The 18,956-nt window shown below is 36.9% G+C and overlaps 1 protein-coding gene across 1 annotated transcript in view; it reads left to right on the top strand.

Moving 5' to 3' along the window:
• CYP7B1 (cytochrome P450 family 7 subfamily B member 1) overlaps nucleotides 1–18,956 on the top strand; it is a 154,037-nt gene that overhangs the window by 57,920 nt on the left and 77,161 nt on the right. The gene's annotated exons all lie outside the window — the stretch shown is intronic.

Genomic DNA, 18,956 nt, shown 5'->3' with positions numbered 1-18,956 from the left:
TTACATGTGTCAGCAAGAACCCTCTGATTTTGTCTAGAAGGAGTCACATTCCTGACAACTCTGTTATTTGGATGCTCTTGGTTTTCTTTTTAAATATGACTTCAGAAAATCACAGGTGCTCATTCATCCAGATGCACACACTTTTTCTGCTGATTTAGTCAGTGGCTAAATGGCAGGTCACACTGATTTGAATGCTAACATGTTCTTGGTCTTTTTGCCAGTTTGTTTATGAGTTTGCACACATTTTATCGACATAATTCTGGTTCCTGAGTGATAAAGTGTAAGTGGATATTGTGTAAAAAAACCTCACGATTAAACTGAATTGTTTTAAAATCATGCGTAGCATAAAAATGGGCACCTCTGACTCAAGTTTTGAGTGTTAAAGTGTTAATGTCTACCCTTTGGACAGGTGGAGCAGAGGCCATATAGTGTAGCTTAGATGCTAAAGCTGGATCTCATGGGTTTGAGTCCTGGATCCACTTAACACTTGGGCTACGTTGAGCACACTGCCTAATATGTCTGGGAATCAGTGCCTTATATGTAAAATGGGGATAAAAATAGCCCCTACCTCCTCTGTTTCTGAAACTATGTGGATAACTACCTATGAGGCTTTTAGAACAGGATCTGGTGTATGGGAGGTGTCCTATAAGTGCAATTATTATTATGTCACGTTGCTGAATTTCTCTATATCTGATATGCAGTTTCTACGAGCTAGCATAACATCAAAAGAAAAGATCCATGAGATCATAATTTTGATCAGGTCTGGAAAAATTTCGGCCATTATTCTTTGAAAATGTTTTTGTCTCCCTCTTTCTCTCCTCTCCTTCTGGAATTCCAATTACTCATATTACTTAGACTGATTTATATTGTTCCACAGGTCATTGCCACTCTTATTTCTTTATAAATCTTTTATCCATATTTTTTTCCTTTTGGATAGTGTCTACTGCTGTTTCTTAAAGTTGACTGCTCTTTTCTTCTATAGCATCTGATCTGATCTGCTGTGGATCTCATCCAGTGTAATTTTATTTCAGGTATTTTATTTTTCATCTCCAAAATTTCCTTTTTTTTTTTGGGATCTCCCGTTTCTTTTTTTACGTTTACATTTTCTTCTGTGTTCCTGAAAAGGTGACGCACATTTACATTTGCCATTTTAACATCCTTGTCCGCTGATATTAAATGTTATCCATTTCTCTCTCATTTTGGGGGGCAGCTTTTATTGAATTTTTTCTTTATTTTCTGCTTCTTTGCACGCCTGATAGCTTTTATTGCATGCCAGACATTGAGGATTTTATTTGAGGTGCTAAATTTTGTTATATTCTTTTAATCGTGGTGGTCTTTGTTGTGACATTAAGTTACTTGGTATCAGTGTGATGAATTCGAAACTTGCTTTTAAACTTCATAAGGTTAGGTTCTGAAACATATCATTTGACAAGTCTCCTGTAGTACAGTGTCAATTTTTGTTTGATGGTACTACTTATTATTAATACACTAGTTAGTTCTCTATCCATTCACCCAACTAATATTTTATTGAATTTCTCTGATATAGAAGAGATGAATATGAATCCTCAAGGAGCTTATAGTTAAGAGAGACGATCAATACAGACATAAAATGTTTTCAGGTAGTGATTTGCACCGATAGAACTGTATGCAAAGTGCCATAGAATCTGCCGATATCTTACTTTTTGCATATCTGTATACTGTGGTTAACCGAAGTGTACTGTCATATACTGAATTTTCTTTCCTTTTTAATCATTCTCTTATACCTATAATGTTTAAGAAAAGTTTTGTATTGTAAAACTACGCATATATATGTGTGTATGTGTATGTGTATATATATACGTGTACATATATATGTGTGTGTGTGTGTGTGTGTGTGTGTATGTATGTCCTGAAGAGGAAAAAATGTATCTATTTTTATAAAAATTCAAGTATTTATTCAACAAATGTATCTTGATTGGCTGTAATGTTTCGCTTCACAGCCGGAGCTACAATGATGAACAAAACAAAGTCCTTTCAAAATGCAAATTGAAAATGCACAATCAAGTGGTGATAATATATACCATATTACAAAATTATGACTCTGTATTTATCTTCCTGCTTTTAAAGTGACATGATGATTCTAGCATTGAGTTCATGGTAGAAAAATTGCCCTTGGGCAGGACAGCTTGTTCCCTCTTCTGAGCTCCAGATTCTAAGTGTTGCTGAAAAAGGCTAGTTCCAGAGAAGTGTTTTAAAAAAGAATTGCTGATGTATCTATATTTTTGTCTGCGAGAGTGCTATTTTTGTAGATACACATTGGATTCCTTTTTTTAGAGTTTTAGGATATGAGTTTCAAGAAGATTCTTAATTGGAAAAGAAAAGCCAGGCTAGGAGCAGCTACTACAAATGTTACTACTACTGATGCTGCTGCTGCTGCTGCTACTAGTTACAATTTTTCTGAATTGTCAACATCTGCTGGTGCTCTGTGAAGTTCTTTACTTAATTTCTTTTCATCCTCAAAGGAATCCTATGAGGTGTGGGATAATAATACAGAAGAGAAAAGTGAGGATGACCATAAAAATCATTTTTTAAGTATTTATGAAAATGAGACATAGTCGCCAAGACAGAAATAATTTTAAATCTGTATTATTGAAAGGACTATAATAAGACTATTAGCACATGGTACATTGCACATTGTAAATTGCAATTAGCGTTGTTGATTCGATGACTGAGTAGATGACTTTCTGAGCAAGACTTATTTGGAAGATTCGAATCAAATTCTACATTATTTTCTAGAAGGAAACCATATTATAAGACTAGCTGGAATTTGAAGTAACCTTCACAAGAGTGCCTTCTAGTATCTCTGCCTTACTGAGTGGCAAATGCCCTACTTAGCTAGCTTGCCAAAGGACTAACTAAAAGTCGTGTCAGAGACAAGATTAGAATGGTCAGCAGGGATGCATGTGGGGATCCTTTTCTGCAGACCTTGGCTTCCATCTCTGAGGCAGGCACTCCTTTCTGAGAGTGACAGATGACAAGGTTGACACTGGGTAGCAAGCCTTCGCTGACACCTCACCCTCTTTGCAGAGCCCGAGTGGGCAATGATGGGCTGCTCTGCATTGACTGGTCTTGGAGTGGTGGGGCCACCAGTCCAAAGAGATGCCATAGGTTTACCGCGAAGCTGCGAAGTCATTTCCACTCAGCTGTGAAGCACATAAAAATAGACCTGGTTCGCTGTTCAAGAAGTTGTAGCAGATCTGTCTACATCTTGTCTAAGTATATATTATACAAACTTATATAAATATATAATCAATTAAGAGAAATAAAACATTATATTTTACGAAGTGCTTTATATTTATGTACTCATCTGTAACTCAACCACTGATTGATCCATTTATGAAATTTATTGAGTTCCTGCAGGGTGCCAGGTACAGTGGCCCTGCAGTGATGTATGAAGCAGGTTTCTGTGTTTAATGTGGTAAGTGTCTAACTGAGGTACAAGGTGCTAGCAGAATTTGGGGAAAAGCAAGATTGCCTCTAACTAAGATTAGAGGAATTGAGAATGTAAAAATGGTTTAAGAGAGAAGGTGCCTGACACAGTGCCTGGTACACAGGAATTATTTAAACAGAATTTACTCTATAAATGAACAAATGAAAAAGAAATGACATTTGACTTTGTAAAATGAGTAGGTTGAACTTGAAACAATACCAGAGAATAAGGCAACCATGTGACAAAAAAGAAAAGAGAGAGAGAGAGAGAGAGAGAGAGAGAGAGAGAGAAGAGAAATTCAAGGCAAGTTTAGGGAGTGGTGAACAGTTTGGTCTAACTGTATTTCAGGAATGAGTGATTGTGTTTTAAAAGTAGGCTGGAGCCAGACAGTAGATACCTTAGACCCCAATTTAAAGAAGGGGCATTTTGTCTGCACTGTGGAGAAGCCTTTGAGAGTTTCGGAGAGAAGTGGTGACCTGATCAGATCTGTGCTTTCAAAGGCTTAGCTGGTGACACTTGTAGGCTGGAAGGGAATGGAGCGATTCCAGAACCACCGGGGCTGGTCCCGAGACTAATGCAGTCAGTGAGATTGATTCAGCTGGGATTGTCTATGGGTCGAACAATCGGTTCAAAAAAAATGAACCGAAGCCCGTTGTTCTCTGATAGAACTGTGCTCAATACGGCCTACAGAAAAATGTCAGCCAAATACTGTGGTGTGACACAGTCAGTCATGGAATCAGACTCAAATAGATTGTTCCTCAATGGCGAACTGGGAGGTGAATTATCTCATCAGAAAGAAAAATCAACAGACCAAAGCTAGCTCAAAAATGGAATCCTTTTTGATCTATTGTGGTTTATTTTCAATAATCTTAAGTGCTTTTGAGGAGAGTACTTTTTATCAGTTGACATTTTCTTTTTTCTTCTTAAAAAGGCCACACATGATTTATATATATTATATATCCTTTTTTTTCTGCTTGTAACACAAGTTATGGTTGCATGCAAACTAGCCCAAAGATATCTTACTTTTAGTATCTTTAAGAATGGCTTCATTCTTTGTAAAATACGCAAGCAAAATAATGAACATAGAACAGTCCAGTTTTCTATGAATAGCCTTATAAGTTCCAGAATTCTCATTTCTTAATAATTTTCACCATATAATTAATATTTACGTATGTTCTAAGTAGTAATGAACGTATTATTTGAATTCGTGTGTGTATCTATTCTATACACACATACACAAACACATGCATTCACAAATATCTTCAGGCTTTATTTGAAGGAAAAGTTTATGTAAGTATTTTTTACTATGATTTTGCTATGTGTGTGGTGATTTTAATAACTGATAGTTTTAGTGTTGAATCTTTAATAGATCAGAATGTATATATTATATACACTTATATACACTAAAGAATGCAGAATATTTTTAAATCATATTTGAAAAATAATGAATTTCTAAATAAAACATTAATTCAGAAAAGTAACAAGCTAAATTTTAAAAGTCATCATTAAAATTCCAAATATAAAAATTATGGTCTTGTTTTAGGACTGGTCAAAATACAGAGAATTTTATTTTGGATTTTAAGTCTTTAGCAAAACAACTTAAAGTCCTAAAAAACGAGGAAAAAATACAAAACTAAGTTAACAAAGTGTTAATGTTTTGGTGAAATGGTTTACTATTTCAATAGTAAACTATGCAATAGAGCCCCTCCAAGTTGGTGACTGGGGAGACTTCATTTACAATGACAGTTGAATTCCATTTCTGGTGATAACTTCTGATTGCAAGTCACCTTTGCTGTAGAGTTTTTAAACAACACCAGCTGTAGTCTGAGTTTGTGAAGTCCCTGTTCACTCAAAAGAGAGGAAGTGCTTACACTCTGGTATCCAATAAGCACAACTCCGTTTACACTTTTGCCTGCGAGAGAACTTTCAACTGGAGATGACCTGAGAAAGCTGATGGACTAGCCAGTTATCAGGGGGACGTGGCTGTGGATCAGACGAACATATTGAAATAGACAATAGACTCTGGAATTCGGGAAATAACATTGGCTTAGATATTCAGCGACCCTAAAAACTAAATGAAAATGAACTCCATTAAGGATGAAAGTATGATCTTAGTAAAACTCTCAGACTTTGATTTTCTCTCTCGAAGGCTTGTTTGCTACACACACATGTTGCATAGCATATGCATTTTGAGTTACTCAAGTGTAGATTCTAAATGCATACTAACATATTATTGTTTAAAGCTAAATCACTCAGGGTTTCTAATACAAATTCTGATTCTGTGAGTTACTAGATGGCATTAAGTAGTTGGGTTGCTCAACTTTGTTTTTGACAGTGATCTAAATACCTTCTTTTAAGAAAACATTTTTCCGACAACAGTTTTGCTCTCATTTCTTGAGGGCTTACATAGGTGCCAAGGAGGCATTACTGTTGCTGTGGTTCAAAGAGGTAAGACACGTGTGTAATAGGAATAGCTGGGGCAGGTGCAAGGCGGACCTTACTCATATAAGCCTGTTCACGGGGGCGATGCTGGACAGATAGCCTCTGAGTCAAGCAACATCTTGATTTATGGAGTTATTTTAACATTTTTAATAGGGGATGAAATGAATCTGTTTAACCCTATCGATAAAAACACTAGAGCTGTTAAGACAAGAATTTATTTGTATTGTTCTGAGGCAACCAAGATTTCTTGCTGGAACTTGCTTATCAGGAACCAAGTCAGTGAAGGAAACTTTCATAATTGCTAAACTTTTGACATCTGCTGCTATTTGTTAGAATTAGGATCCTGATTACCTAAGTTAAAAAGATGAGAAGTTTAATGTCGATATGACTAACAAATTCTATGGGAAGAATGATCCGAGAACAACTGTCTTCCTAGCTTAAGAGTATAAAAGAGTCCTTAAATTAAGATTTCCGCGCCCCCATGCTCATTATTAGCACGTTTGACTCAGAGTCTCATAGTCAATTTTACCATGAACTCTAACTTCAGCTTCACTTTTGCGCTCTAAAATTTCCTTGAGTTAGGATTAAGTTTACAGCTAGTAGGTAGGGTATATATGTTTTTTCAAAGATAATTCTATGGAATATATTTTCAGAGAGAAATGTTATTATAAGCTTGTAACCTACTAGAATTTAATTAGAGAAGTTCTTAGTACTGTTTTCTTTTTTTCTAGCAAAGTATTTTCAAGTAGATATTTAATAAAAGTAGTTTTATATAAATAACAAAAATTTAAGGCCGAGTTTAGACCTCCGGGGTTATAGTAACTGTGTGGAATTCAAAAAGCTTATGCATATATAAGCTACAGTGTTAAATGCTCCAAATATCAAAATGCCATGTTTCTGAATTTTATTGTTCTCGCTGAATCACTGTATTATCTTGATACTTTCCAGCACTTTCAGTACAATTATTAAAACAGTTATAGTGGCTCTAAAGGAATGTAATTGGAAAAGAAAGATGACCTGTACTGGATGAAATTCTTAATTAATCTTTCACTGTTAAATTGTTCAAAATTAATCAAGTATATTGCCTATACGAAGGCAACTACACTTTACATATCTCAGTATTATCATCACCAAGCCATATATTAAAAGTTAATTTCTGATTCAAAAGTGTACATTAACTGCAAAACCATTAATCCTAAATAACTTCATTGCTTAAGGAAAAAAAAAAAACTTATAACACCAAAGAACACGATAGAGTACTTTGTGTTTAATGTTTTGAGATTTTTTTTTTTTGCCATGAGCTTTGCAACATCAAATTGGGTATACGTTTTTATAAAATGACTAACCCGATGAGGAGAATACCATTCATTTATTCATTGATCCATTCATTTATTCAATACATTCACTGAAAAAAAGTTAGGTTTCAGGCATTGAGAATAATGTCTGTGAAATACAATAGCAATTTTCTGGTGTATACAGAGACAATAAACAACTTGAATCCTAATCACATTTGTGGATAAACGTCTTTGGGGCTATTTGAGAAAATTTTGGAAAGATGGTGTTCTCCCCAAATTTTGGAAAGATGGTGTTCTCCCCAAATTTTGGAAAGATGGTGTTCTCCCCAAATTGTTTTGAACTGCGCAGACTATACTCTCCACTCGTACCTAGTATTTTCACCACCCTAACACACCAGAGTGACAAGACATAGCCCACCAGCCAGACTTGATCCCTAGGGCAGTATTTCTCAGGTGGAGGGAGGAAGTCACTTGCTCCTTTGCTGGAGCTGGAGATAAATGAAAGAGTCCCTTGGCTCCCTGCCCCATTCCTAGGTTGAGAATCACCAGTAAATGTGATGACGCTTAATTATTGAGTAGGCTGCAGAGATAAATGCCTGAACATATCCAGTGCAAAGTCCATATGGTCCTTATATAGTCAGTGGAACCAGGTAAGTTTAGTTGATTTTTTTCTCTATTAGATCAGCTAGTTGTTTGATTTAGTCAATTAACTAGATATTTGTGTCACACAGAGATATTCTATATCAACATAAATATATTATTTGGTTGGATATTTTGTTAAGGTGTGATTATAATCAGGACCATTTTAAGATAAATGTGAACAGATGTCCTCAGAGCCAGAATAGCATGAAATATTGTATTTTATTGAATGCCAGAGTCAAGAGTCAAGTATAAGATGCTTTGATGCTAGAGTACCCTTGACCTTACCAGAGGTATCAATAGCTGCCACCTGGCTGGCAGAGACTATAAAAAGCTATTGCGAAGAGGTAACATGTATAAAATATGCTATTGTTCTCAGAATCAGTGAAAGAGGATAACACCTTTTCCTGAAAATGTTCTATGTTCTGATACATATTATATGCTTAAGCCTACATGTAAAACACACTGATAATACATATCGAGAAAGACAAGTTACTCAGGTAAGGAGTATCATAGTAATCAAATGGGCAACCTGCTGCGATGATTAAGATCTGTCTGTGGAACTTACAAACCTTCATCTACCAGACAGGCCTTTCGATAGAGTGTTCTGAAATGCCAGGTTTGATTGAATGACTTGAAATTGGGTAAAATCTTTTCTGTATTGGGCTAGCCATATAATCCAGTGGGATACATGAGTAAGTGGACAAGCTACTTAACATTATGATCTGAGTGACTAAAAAAATAATTTTTAAAAAAAATTTTCATGTTTAGGATTATTTCGGCCTTGCCTCTTCTCTAAAATGGAAGTGCTTCTCTGAGAGTTAACATTTCATATTTCTAACAACTTAATATTAGTTACCTTTTTTGATTGCTTTCTCTGCTGACCAGGAATATAGAAAGAAAAATTCAGAGAACTAAAAGATAACCGTGAAGAAAACTTGAGCTATTTCTCTGGTTTGCCTAATTTCCTATCAGGACTTCGTTTACCACCTACGATTTCTAAATTTTCTGAATTTTAGAAAACCACTTTGAGAAGCCAGCAAACAAAAAGTTAAAGAATGAAGATGAGGTCCTTCCATAGTTAAAAGTCGCTCTTGTGATTCGAAATGCGACATTGCACAATCAGTTAAAATGTTTCTTTAAAAAAATGTGGAGTGTCGCATTATTAGTTTAATCTACCCTAGCGTTTCCAGAATATGCACTTTAGCTGTAAAGATAAAAGGACTAGAGTAAAACAATCAAATGTGCCAGTGTATTTTCTCAATATTCATATGTTCTCTTTCTGAAGGACAAGGCCAGTTGACCAGCAGCTGTTTCTATTATGTGGTTTGGGACATGCTGCTTTCTCTTGTTCACCCTGTTAACTGTCAGGGTTTCTCATGCTTCATTCTTGAAACGGGGGTTTGCCCTGATGGCCTAGCTGTTACTTAGATTTTCCCGGTTTCTTTTGTATGGTCTTAAATATGATTTAGAGGTGTCATCAAATTACATTTGCATTAAAGGAAAAAATAAACAAGCATGCAAGAGTTAGACAGTTTTATAAGAATAATGGAGTATCATGATGCGGGAGATTATTCTGTGCTGCTATTATATAGTTAAGCAATTAATGCAAATCAAGATAATTTGTCTTAGAAACTAGATGATTGTTTTTCTCCTATTGAATAAGGGCTCTCTTTTATTTTGTTCAAAAATGCATTCTTGCTTTATATTTTGGAACAGAATAGAAATATTTAAAAAGATGGAATTTTGTATTGTTGAAAGCAGTGGGAGACAAAGCTCCCAACCCTTTCATAAGCCCCTTTCAGCCCATCTCCAACATGGTGACATTGGTACAGACAGCGTTTGTCACCCATAAATTTACAGCTTATTTCTATCTCTTCATAAATAGACTAAATTTTTTGAAAGAGAAAAAAATATATATATATATAGATGTATAAAATACCCAGTTACAGGTTGTGTTCTATTTAGCCCTTGATTGAAACGTATTGCTCCTCAGTATCTTTTAGCTATGAAAATTATAATATGGAACAGAGATTAGAATGAAATTATCATGGCTAGAAGGCATTTACTCAGTGGTGGCAGCCACATAAACCTGAGTCCTGAGAATGATGATAATACATTAGGTTCTGCATGCCCGATATTATTGCCGTACATTATGTATGTTTCATTTATACTATTTCGCACACACCAGCAACGCTGACAGATAGGTAATTACTCTCTGCGCCAATGAACAGTTATCAGCACCACTGCTGTTTATTGCTGGAATGAAGTGCGTTTGTCAGTCAAGGTCACTTGTTTGTGTGTCCTCTTTAATAGTTCCTTCACAGTTGTTGAACTTTGCACACCGTTCTTATTGCAGGGTTCCTGGAGGTTGCTTTACTACATAATGCATTTCTTGTGCTATCGACGTCACTTGTATTTATTACTTTAATTGATAAACAACTAAGTTGCAGGAAGCAAAACTGAAGATGCGAAAGAACATATTTTGCTAGTCAGCTGATCCCACTAGGTACTCAGTAATGAATGACCTCAAGAAGATGCATTCACACACCCTCTTAGGCGGTGATACCCCGCCGGCCTGAGCTAGTGAAATTTCATTTTATAATATTAACCTTAACTTCAGCCACTGATGGATACAGGCACAATTTCCTAACTACTATAGACTAAACATTTATACCCTCTAGAAGTATTTTCCTTTGTTCATTTCTTGTGCAGTGCAGAGGTTATTTTCATGCTTAGTATACTTATATAATGGGCTAAATCCATTTGGGTTGACTTTCAACCAGTCATGTTTATTTTTTAGATATGTGCCATTAAGCCTCCCCTTCCCATAAAAAAATGTTATCAGTCTAATGCTGGTTATCATCGTTGTGGTAAAGCACCGGTCTTGTTCCAAAATGAACATTGGATGGTGCATTTTTGAGAGTAAAAATAAATTCAGTGCCAATGGGGCCATCCTAGGCAGCCTGTAATTTCTTCTGTTATAAAATAAAGAAAATGGTTGATCTTTTTATTTTTGTTTGTTAGCCACAGTGCTTTATTAGAAACTGGAATAACCTCGAGAATATAATAATTTATCCAGCCAAGTTAACTGGAGCTATTTCCTTAAGCCTGTGATCAGCTTGAGTTTGTGTGTGGGGAGATTTATACTACCGTTGGTTATTACCAAAGAAACAGTTAAAAAGGATTTATGGTAGTGCACATTCTGTGTGTGTCTGGAATTTTTGTGTACTTAACTTCTCTCCTAGCCTATCTCTGTTTTTCTTTCCTTAACATTATGGTCAGGCATTTAAGCAGAATCATATTCATTCATTAGACCAGTGATTCTTGTATTTAGAAAAAAATCTATTAGCACAAGGTAATATCACACCCTGTGTACAAGGGACTCTAGTTCTCCATCGGTGCCAGAGTTTACTATTTCATCATTAAAGGATTAAATTCTGGCAAAAGATGTCCGGTGACCGTGAATGTTTTAGGTAATTTGATTACACCTATTAAAAAAAAAAAAGAATTTAATTTCATAGCAGCCACCGGGTCGTGGGCTTACGCTGTGTTTCCAGTGCATTACTGGCCGGAGCTTGTCCTGGGAGGGACCGAAATTGCCATCAGGCAAGGCATGGAGGAAGAGATGAGCAATTCGGCTCCGTAGTGCACCCAGGTTAACACCGTGCCTTGACGTTTTCAAAACGCTTCCTTTTCTTAGTTCTTAGTTACCAGAGTGTTACAAAGAAAGGGTTTTGATCTCATGTAGATAGCATAGCATTAATTACCCTGACACTAATTAAACTGCATCAAACAAATACCACCGTGTTCCTCAGGGGGACAACAGAAGGCAGTTTAAAATAATTACTGGAGCTTCATGCATGTGTGAAGTTTTCATTACTCTTAGGACACAAGCAGAAGAGATTTGATATCATTAAAAATAGCCACCCTTTAAGTGATTGCAACAACAACAACAACAAAAAATGACTAAAATTTCCTTGGAGCATATTGACGTCTAAATAGTAGTGGCTTCGATCCTTGAGAATGGTTAACTTTTCCTTAAGAATTGCGAGTCTGTGAAGCAGGAACAGGTGTGCCAGTTCACATTCTGGTATGATTATGTATTAGCTTATGTTTGTCAGACCATTTCATTAACCACCCACTGCTATCACATATACATATACTTTGTTCTTTCTGAACCATGAAATGAAATGCATATATCTTCACTAATGCTTGCTATCAATGTAAATGAGAAAAAGGAGCTTATTGCCAATCAGGGCCGCTGTGAAGCCCACACCTCTGTACACTTACAGGTAATAAACATCTTTTCGTAAGTAGGACACAAGATATATAGAGTTCTTCCTATAATGAGAAATGGCGATCTTGTCCTACTTGTGTGTTAATGGATGGTACTTCCCATACGTGTCTAGACACAATGCAATGGGATCGTTTTGAAGCAAGTTTCTTCTCTCAGAACTGGAAGTGGTCATGATGTTTGAGATCTTTCGTCATTATGGAGGGAAGCAAACCTTTCTGGTCATAGATAATGGACATTTTCCACAACTGGACGAGTGAGCCCACTCAGTAGCCAGTATCATGCAGATGGTAGAGGGTCTCTGTAAGGGCCGCTGTTTGAAGGGGCTGGTGTAAAAATTGCTAAACCCTAGCTAAATGAAATAGGGCAAGTGGTCGACAGAATCGTGGACAGTTATGGTGGCTGTGGACTGGCACGTTTGCTTCCTCTTTCAGGTGCCTATGTGTTTGAGTGTGTGTGCACTTCCATGTGTGTGCACATGTGCATGTGGTGGGCTGGATGTGTTTTCCCCTCCTGTCTGCTCTGTGTGTATGCGCCTTGCCCACTCCATGGTCTTTACTTCACAAGGTCACTTATCCTGTTTATTCCAGTGACATACGAGCAGTGGGATCAAGTTGCCTGGGTTCTAGCACCAGGTGCCAGCCGTCCTCCCTGAAAGGTGTTGGGAATTAAAAGGGGAGAGTGGTCATTTCCAGATTTATGCAACTCATATATCATTCTGGGAACGACTGTTTGGATGTGATTATGGAGTGGTTCTGTGTATGGAGCGCTGCACATTATAAGCCGTTTATTTTTTTTTTCACTTCCCTCTGAAAGCAATAATTTAAGAGAATTATGCATTATGAGGGTTTCATAGTGATTTTTTTAAAAAAATTAAAGACTAAATATTTTAGGAAACCTGTTTAGGAAAATAACACTGAATTAAGTGTTTTATAATTGTCACACTAAGTAAAAAAAAAAAATGGATCGCAACTGACTATAAGAATGCAGTTTAATCCAGTTGTAGAAATTTGTTGGGTCCAGAAAATATGCAAAAAATATACTTTTGTTCCTTTATAGACAGATGGTTTGTCCTATTTTAAGCTGATAGTATCTTCATACATCTTTCTTGAATGTCATTGGTTTTAACTGGCAGACAGTGTCTACTATTAGAATTTTCCTTATTCCTGGATGATCTAAAATATATTTTTGGAACATTTGGATGATCATACTGTACACTAAGAAAAATTTTTCATTACACTTAGCTCATACTTAAAAAAGTGTTTATATAATTTTTTTTTTAAAAAAAACCTCTTAAAATGAACAGTTCTTTTGACATGATGTTGACAGGAGTCACTTTGATGTAGTTTAGAGTCATGAATTTTCTATCTGTTCCATTTTTCCTGGGGCTCCATCAACTCAGACATCCTGATCTGTCATTTTGCAACTCTTCGTGAAGGCCTTGACAGATAGAGGTTTTGACAAGTGCTGGACATCAGCAGCAATGCAGAATAAGCAGTGTATATTTCTCCAGGTAAAGTGACAAAATGTCTGACAGCGTCAGAAGAACTGTGTAGTCTTCAATCATATCTAATATTATAAAGCAAGCCTCTATTTACGTTCCGTGTTTCATCATTGTGTGGTGGTGAAGATTTAAAATCCTTCCAGAATTGAAGATGTGAGATCTTTGCCTTACTTACGAGTGTTTACAATAATTAGAACATTTGGGTCACTAAAAGAACCCTTTAAATTCCTATCGAGTGAGTGATGGAAATAATCACATAATGTCATAGGAATCTTTAAAACTGTAGCATGTCATTACGTGTTTGTGCGGTTGTGTGTCTGCAGTACTGATTTGCGTAATTCTGCTTGATCGAAAAATACTTTCTCATCCTTCAGAGTTGACGGTTGAGTTCGATTTAAGCGAACTTTCACTGGCCACTAATTAGACCTGTCGACAGGGCATTAACTTCTCAGACATGTCAGTCTTTCTTAGTTATATCCTCTATTAATGACTGTGTAATAACTGTAAATATTGTCCCGCATATTGAATATGTTGTCCTTTTTATATAATTATTTTGCGTCTGTATTCACTCAAGAAACAGCTGTTGAAAGTTGAGCAGGATGTAAAATGGCACAGCCTGAAGATGTTCGTGCTCATGCAGCTAACTCCTTTTTGATGTGATACCTACTGGCAGGGTTGTGTGGTGAATTCAACTTCTTTGACAGCCATCAGCGCTACTGACCAGTGGTCTCAGGTTTTCCAGTGATGAGAAAGTGTAAGAAAGGATCCCATAGTTTAGTGTTTTCCCCCTGCTGCCAGATCTAAGGCTTCTGCCAACAGCCATCTAAATCAACACGATGCCAACGTGCTCTGCAGACCAGAGGTCACCCCAACATCTGGCCCCACTGTCTACTCTTTTCAGGTTTGTCACGGGGCAGCATCTGCTTACGGATTTTTTCTCAACCTCTCTTTGATCTCTTTGACAGTAAAAAGAAGCTTCTATCACCCATCATGTGCTAAATTAAAAAAAAAAAATTCGAAAGCATAGGACATTGGAAAACTGGTACGATTTCATGTTTTTTGCTCTTTATTTTTTTAAGTTGGGCATTCCGTTTGACACAGACTTCGAGTGAGATGATTCTACCCTTGATTTCCAAAAATATTGTCACAATCAGTAAGTCTAACATGTGAAGACATCTAGCCTAAGCGAGCCCTGTCTTGTCCCTCTTGGTCAGCCTTTAAAGAATAAAAAGTGAATAGTGCAAACTTTTTGTTTTTGCCTGTGTTTGTTTTGTATGAACTCTGAAGAATCAATGTTAGTATCTGTTGTCTGTTGTTTTGACATTTCTATCAGTGGTTAAGATCTCATGCATCTTTCATCCACCATCTTGGAATGTAGGGGTCAGTTTGAGGTTGCTGCACCATCTCTGGACAAATATTGGTGAATGTAATCGGTGTTAGCTCATCTGAAACATGAAGCCCAGCTGAGTGTGCTCCCGCAGCAGGAGGCGGTTAGGTAGTGTGCTTTTTACAGGGGCTGTATGTCTCTGGACAAGGCACTCACTAAAGCATCCCCACCCTCCTTTAGCTCAGTTCCTCTTTCAGTCTTCCATCCCTTCACCCTCCAGATGGACTGACCATCTCCAGTCTGGAGTTCACAGTCAGCAAACAAGTTAAGAACGCCTACTCTGTGCCTAAGTGCTGGGCATAAAGAAGTGGACAAGACAGGCATACTCCCTATTGGGGAGTTTGCAATATGGGTTGATAAGGGGAGGCTTAGAAATCTTCATTTCATGAAACTTGACTTAAATGTGTTTAGCCTTTCCCAAGAATTGGCAACCCATAACTATATTCATATGTGAATATAATTGTAATAGTTCACAGCTAGGACTGTAGCAAGATTTTAATTCTAGTCCATACCAAATGCCACAGCTCTCAGGAGGAAGTTGTAATGTATTCTCCAGGACCCAGCACAGCTACTCAATACACATTTGTGGAGAGAATTTATGATTTTCTTCTGTTTTCATTCATTCTCTGAAAAGATTGGCGATTTCCTTCTATTTTCCTTCATTTTTCAGAAAACTAAAGCAATAGATAAAATCTTTTTATTTTTCAGTATGATTTAACTTTGGCTAACACAAGAATTTGTTTTTAGAGCGTTTACCAGTTTTCAATACACTTTTACTAAGGTAACATCATTTGTTCTTCACAAAATCCCAGAAATTTAGAAGAAACTCAAAGTTTAACTCTTAAGTCTATAGTAAGTAGCAAAGCATTAGAGCCAGGAATCTGCACATATTATTATTATTATTTATTAATTTCTCCTTTTTTATTCCACAAAAGGAATTCCCTGGGAGCTTGTTCTGTCAGTTAACAAATGCCCCTGAAGTGCTCAGATGAGCGATAAAATGTAAAAAGCTGTGCTATCTCGAAAGGAATGAGACTTTTCCATGGTGGATTCAGTCTAAATATTTCAGAGTCACGAGACGGTGCTAAGATGCCACTTAAGGGAAGAACGCTAACAACACTAGGACTTCTCCCCTGTCATGTAGTCCACGAAAGGCGGAGTCAGGGCAGCGGATTGTTCCCTCTTCTGCTAACTGGTTCATTGACTGTGAGCAGGTTGTTACAGCTCTTTCATTCCCAGGTTTTTGTTTTTTATCTGTCAAAGAAGGTCTCGGGATTCGATAGCAAAAATAATCATCTATGTCTGATATTTTACTTTTTTTGCAGTTTATGGAATTAGAACTTTTAGTTCTAATATTTTAGGGAATGGAAATTTCACTTTAAAGGGTACACGTTTGTTATGTTAAATTAAGCCTTCGTCACAGGAATCAGATTATGTTTAATGACTTTTTTTTTCAATGACCTGATATCTGCTTTGGAAATAATGTCTGTGGAAATTCAGTCACCTAATTGTTAAATGCTGCTATTGGTAAAGAATAATCCAGACCCTATTAATAAATTTGGTAATAATTGTCTTTTTTGTTCTGAACATTTAGTATTACGCATTCAGAAAAATAAATTTGTGTCTAATCAATGATAAGAATTATAAGTAAGTATAACATTTACCATATACACTGAGATAATTTTGCCTTTTTTAAAATTTATATATAATTACCTCACTTGAAGTACTCCAAAAAGAAATTGTATGTCAAAAAAGTTATATTTTTTTGGAAAGTGCCAGATCACAAAAGATAACCCTTTATGTTAATGAATCTGTGAATTCACATATATGACTTTGTCCACTAGAGGGAGCCCGCATTGTCACGAATGCCCAGGAAACCTATGAGAGCAGGAAACAGGCTGTGTTGGTATTGATAACATCCATTGTCTGCCCATGAAATTATGTGCATATAAAATATCATGGTTCTCAAACTCAATTTCATTGGGTCCATTCCCCCCTCAGTCCCCCAAAAGGAATTTCCCATCATATTTTATTTTGTTCTTTAAAAAAAAAGTACCCCTTTCAAAAAGTGATAACTTAAAATGCCTTCTCACAATGGCAGAGATTTAGCAATCTGAAAGAACATGAGGGATTAAAGACTATATATTAGTGATGACCCGATGGCTAATTTTCTTCAGTTTAGTGCTAGTGGAAGAAGCAATCCGGAAATGAAAACCTTCTCTTTCTCCCTCAGCTCTTCCCCACATAGGCAGCAGCTGTGCTGGCTGTTTTCATCCTGACCTACTGATATACATCACCCCTAACCTGCAGGGACTTCCTTCTAGGGTGAGAGGGTAATTGTGTCTCTTGTCCGGTCAGTCCTTAGCCCCTCTTCTGAGACCACCGAACAAGTGGCTTTGTGTGTGTATTTTCGCGGAGCCAGTTTATAAATGAGGAACCGAGCTGAAACCACCTGCTCATTTCACCTCAGCTACCGAAAAGCAGAGAGAGGGCGGCGGGGGCCATGCCTCTCGGCGGGGCTGGGCTCAGTCAGTAGGATAACTGACTAAAGTTCAGATTTTTAAAGTTCTGGTTTCAAATAGGGTCCCTTGGGTTTTGCTTAAGTAGCTTACCTTACACATTGTTGACATTTGTTTTGACTCATTTCTGGATTGTTTGCTTGTCATTACCCATGTTTGCAGAAGTTAGTCATAGGACCACACCACAACAGATAGTTGAAAATGTAGGTGGTTATTACAGATATACATTTTTATTTAATTTTTGTTCTCTCGTTGAGATGTAGATATCTTTGATATTCTAGGAAATTATTAGATTCCTCCCAAATAAAACCTGACTCAGGTTTGGTGGAGTTGCCTAGCACAGTGCTTCTCAAACTTGCTGTGGCAATGGATCAGTTCTTTTATTTTCCAATTTGTTGTGGATCAATACTTCTGTAAAATGCCATAAAAATAAATGACTAGAAAAGTGAAATAAGCATTTGAAATACTACCTAATTTTTTATTATCGTATTCGACAGACATAAAACTGCCCTGTGAAATTGCTGTAAGAGTTTCTGAACACTTGCTCTCATTTTCTGAGTCTCATTGTGGACCTGTGTGAACATCGTCCGCAGGTCGAATTTGAGTTGCCTCAGCCTGATAATTTTCAGGCGGTTCTAGCCTTCCCGACAACCCACCCAGAGAATAGATGGCGTTGCCCGTCAGACCACGAAATGTAAAACAGCAACTGTCACACAATTCCCTTACTCTTTTTTTTTTCCCCCCCCTGGGCCAAGGGAGGAGTTAGAAGGTTTTGCTTCCTAGCTAAATCAAAAGTAGGGATAAACAGAAAAAGGGCTGTATCAAAAATTAAAAAACAGAGTTGATGTCAGAGCCAGTTTCATGAAAATAAGGTTTCAAGTGTTTGACCCTGAGAATATAATTAAAAGTTTGTTGAACATATATCCTAATCACCTCACACTATAAAAGGTTCAAAATTCAATTATTTTTGTGTTATGAATTTGGGGCAAAAATGAAGCAATTAAAGGGAGATCTTCCTGTTTACGAAATGTTCAGTAGGCAAATATTCAATAGGTAAATAAGGGAGCTCAGTAAAATAATAGACCGAACGGTTGCCTTATTTTTCTCTTTCTTTTTAGTTGCCCTTTCGAAATAGAGCTGATGGTAATTTTGTCTCTGAAGCACATTGAGGACAGATTAACTACACAAACATGCTGCTCTGGGAATCCAGGGACCCAGTTATCATCTTGCCACTACTTACTAGCCATCTGGCCGACAGCAAATCACTTTAGACCTCAGTTTTCTCTTCTCAAAATGGGAAGACTGTCACTTCTCAGTCTTCCTCTCAGGGTTACTGGGAGGACCAGGTTGATTAGTGAGTGGGCTTTGAAACCCATCAGGCATGTAATAGCCTCATGCATGTGT

This window comes from Pteropus medius, unplaced genomic scaffold (genome assembly GCF_902729225.1).
Source record: "Pteropus medius unplaced genomic scaffold, Ma_sr-lr_union100, whole genome shotgun sequence".
NCBI lineage: Eukaryota > Metazoa > Chordata > Mammalia > Chiroptera > Pteropodidae > Pteropus > Pteropus medius.
Note: the sequence above shows the minus strand (reverse complement) of the source record. Positions and strands in the feature narration are given on the sequence as shown.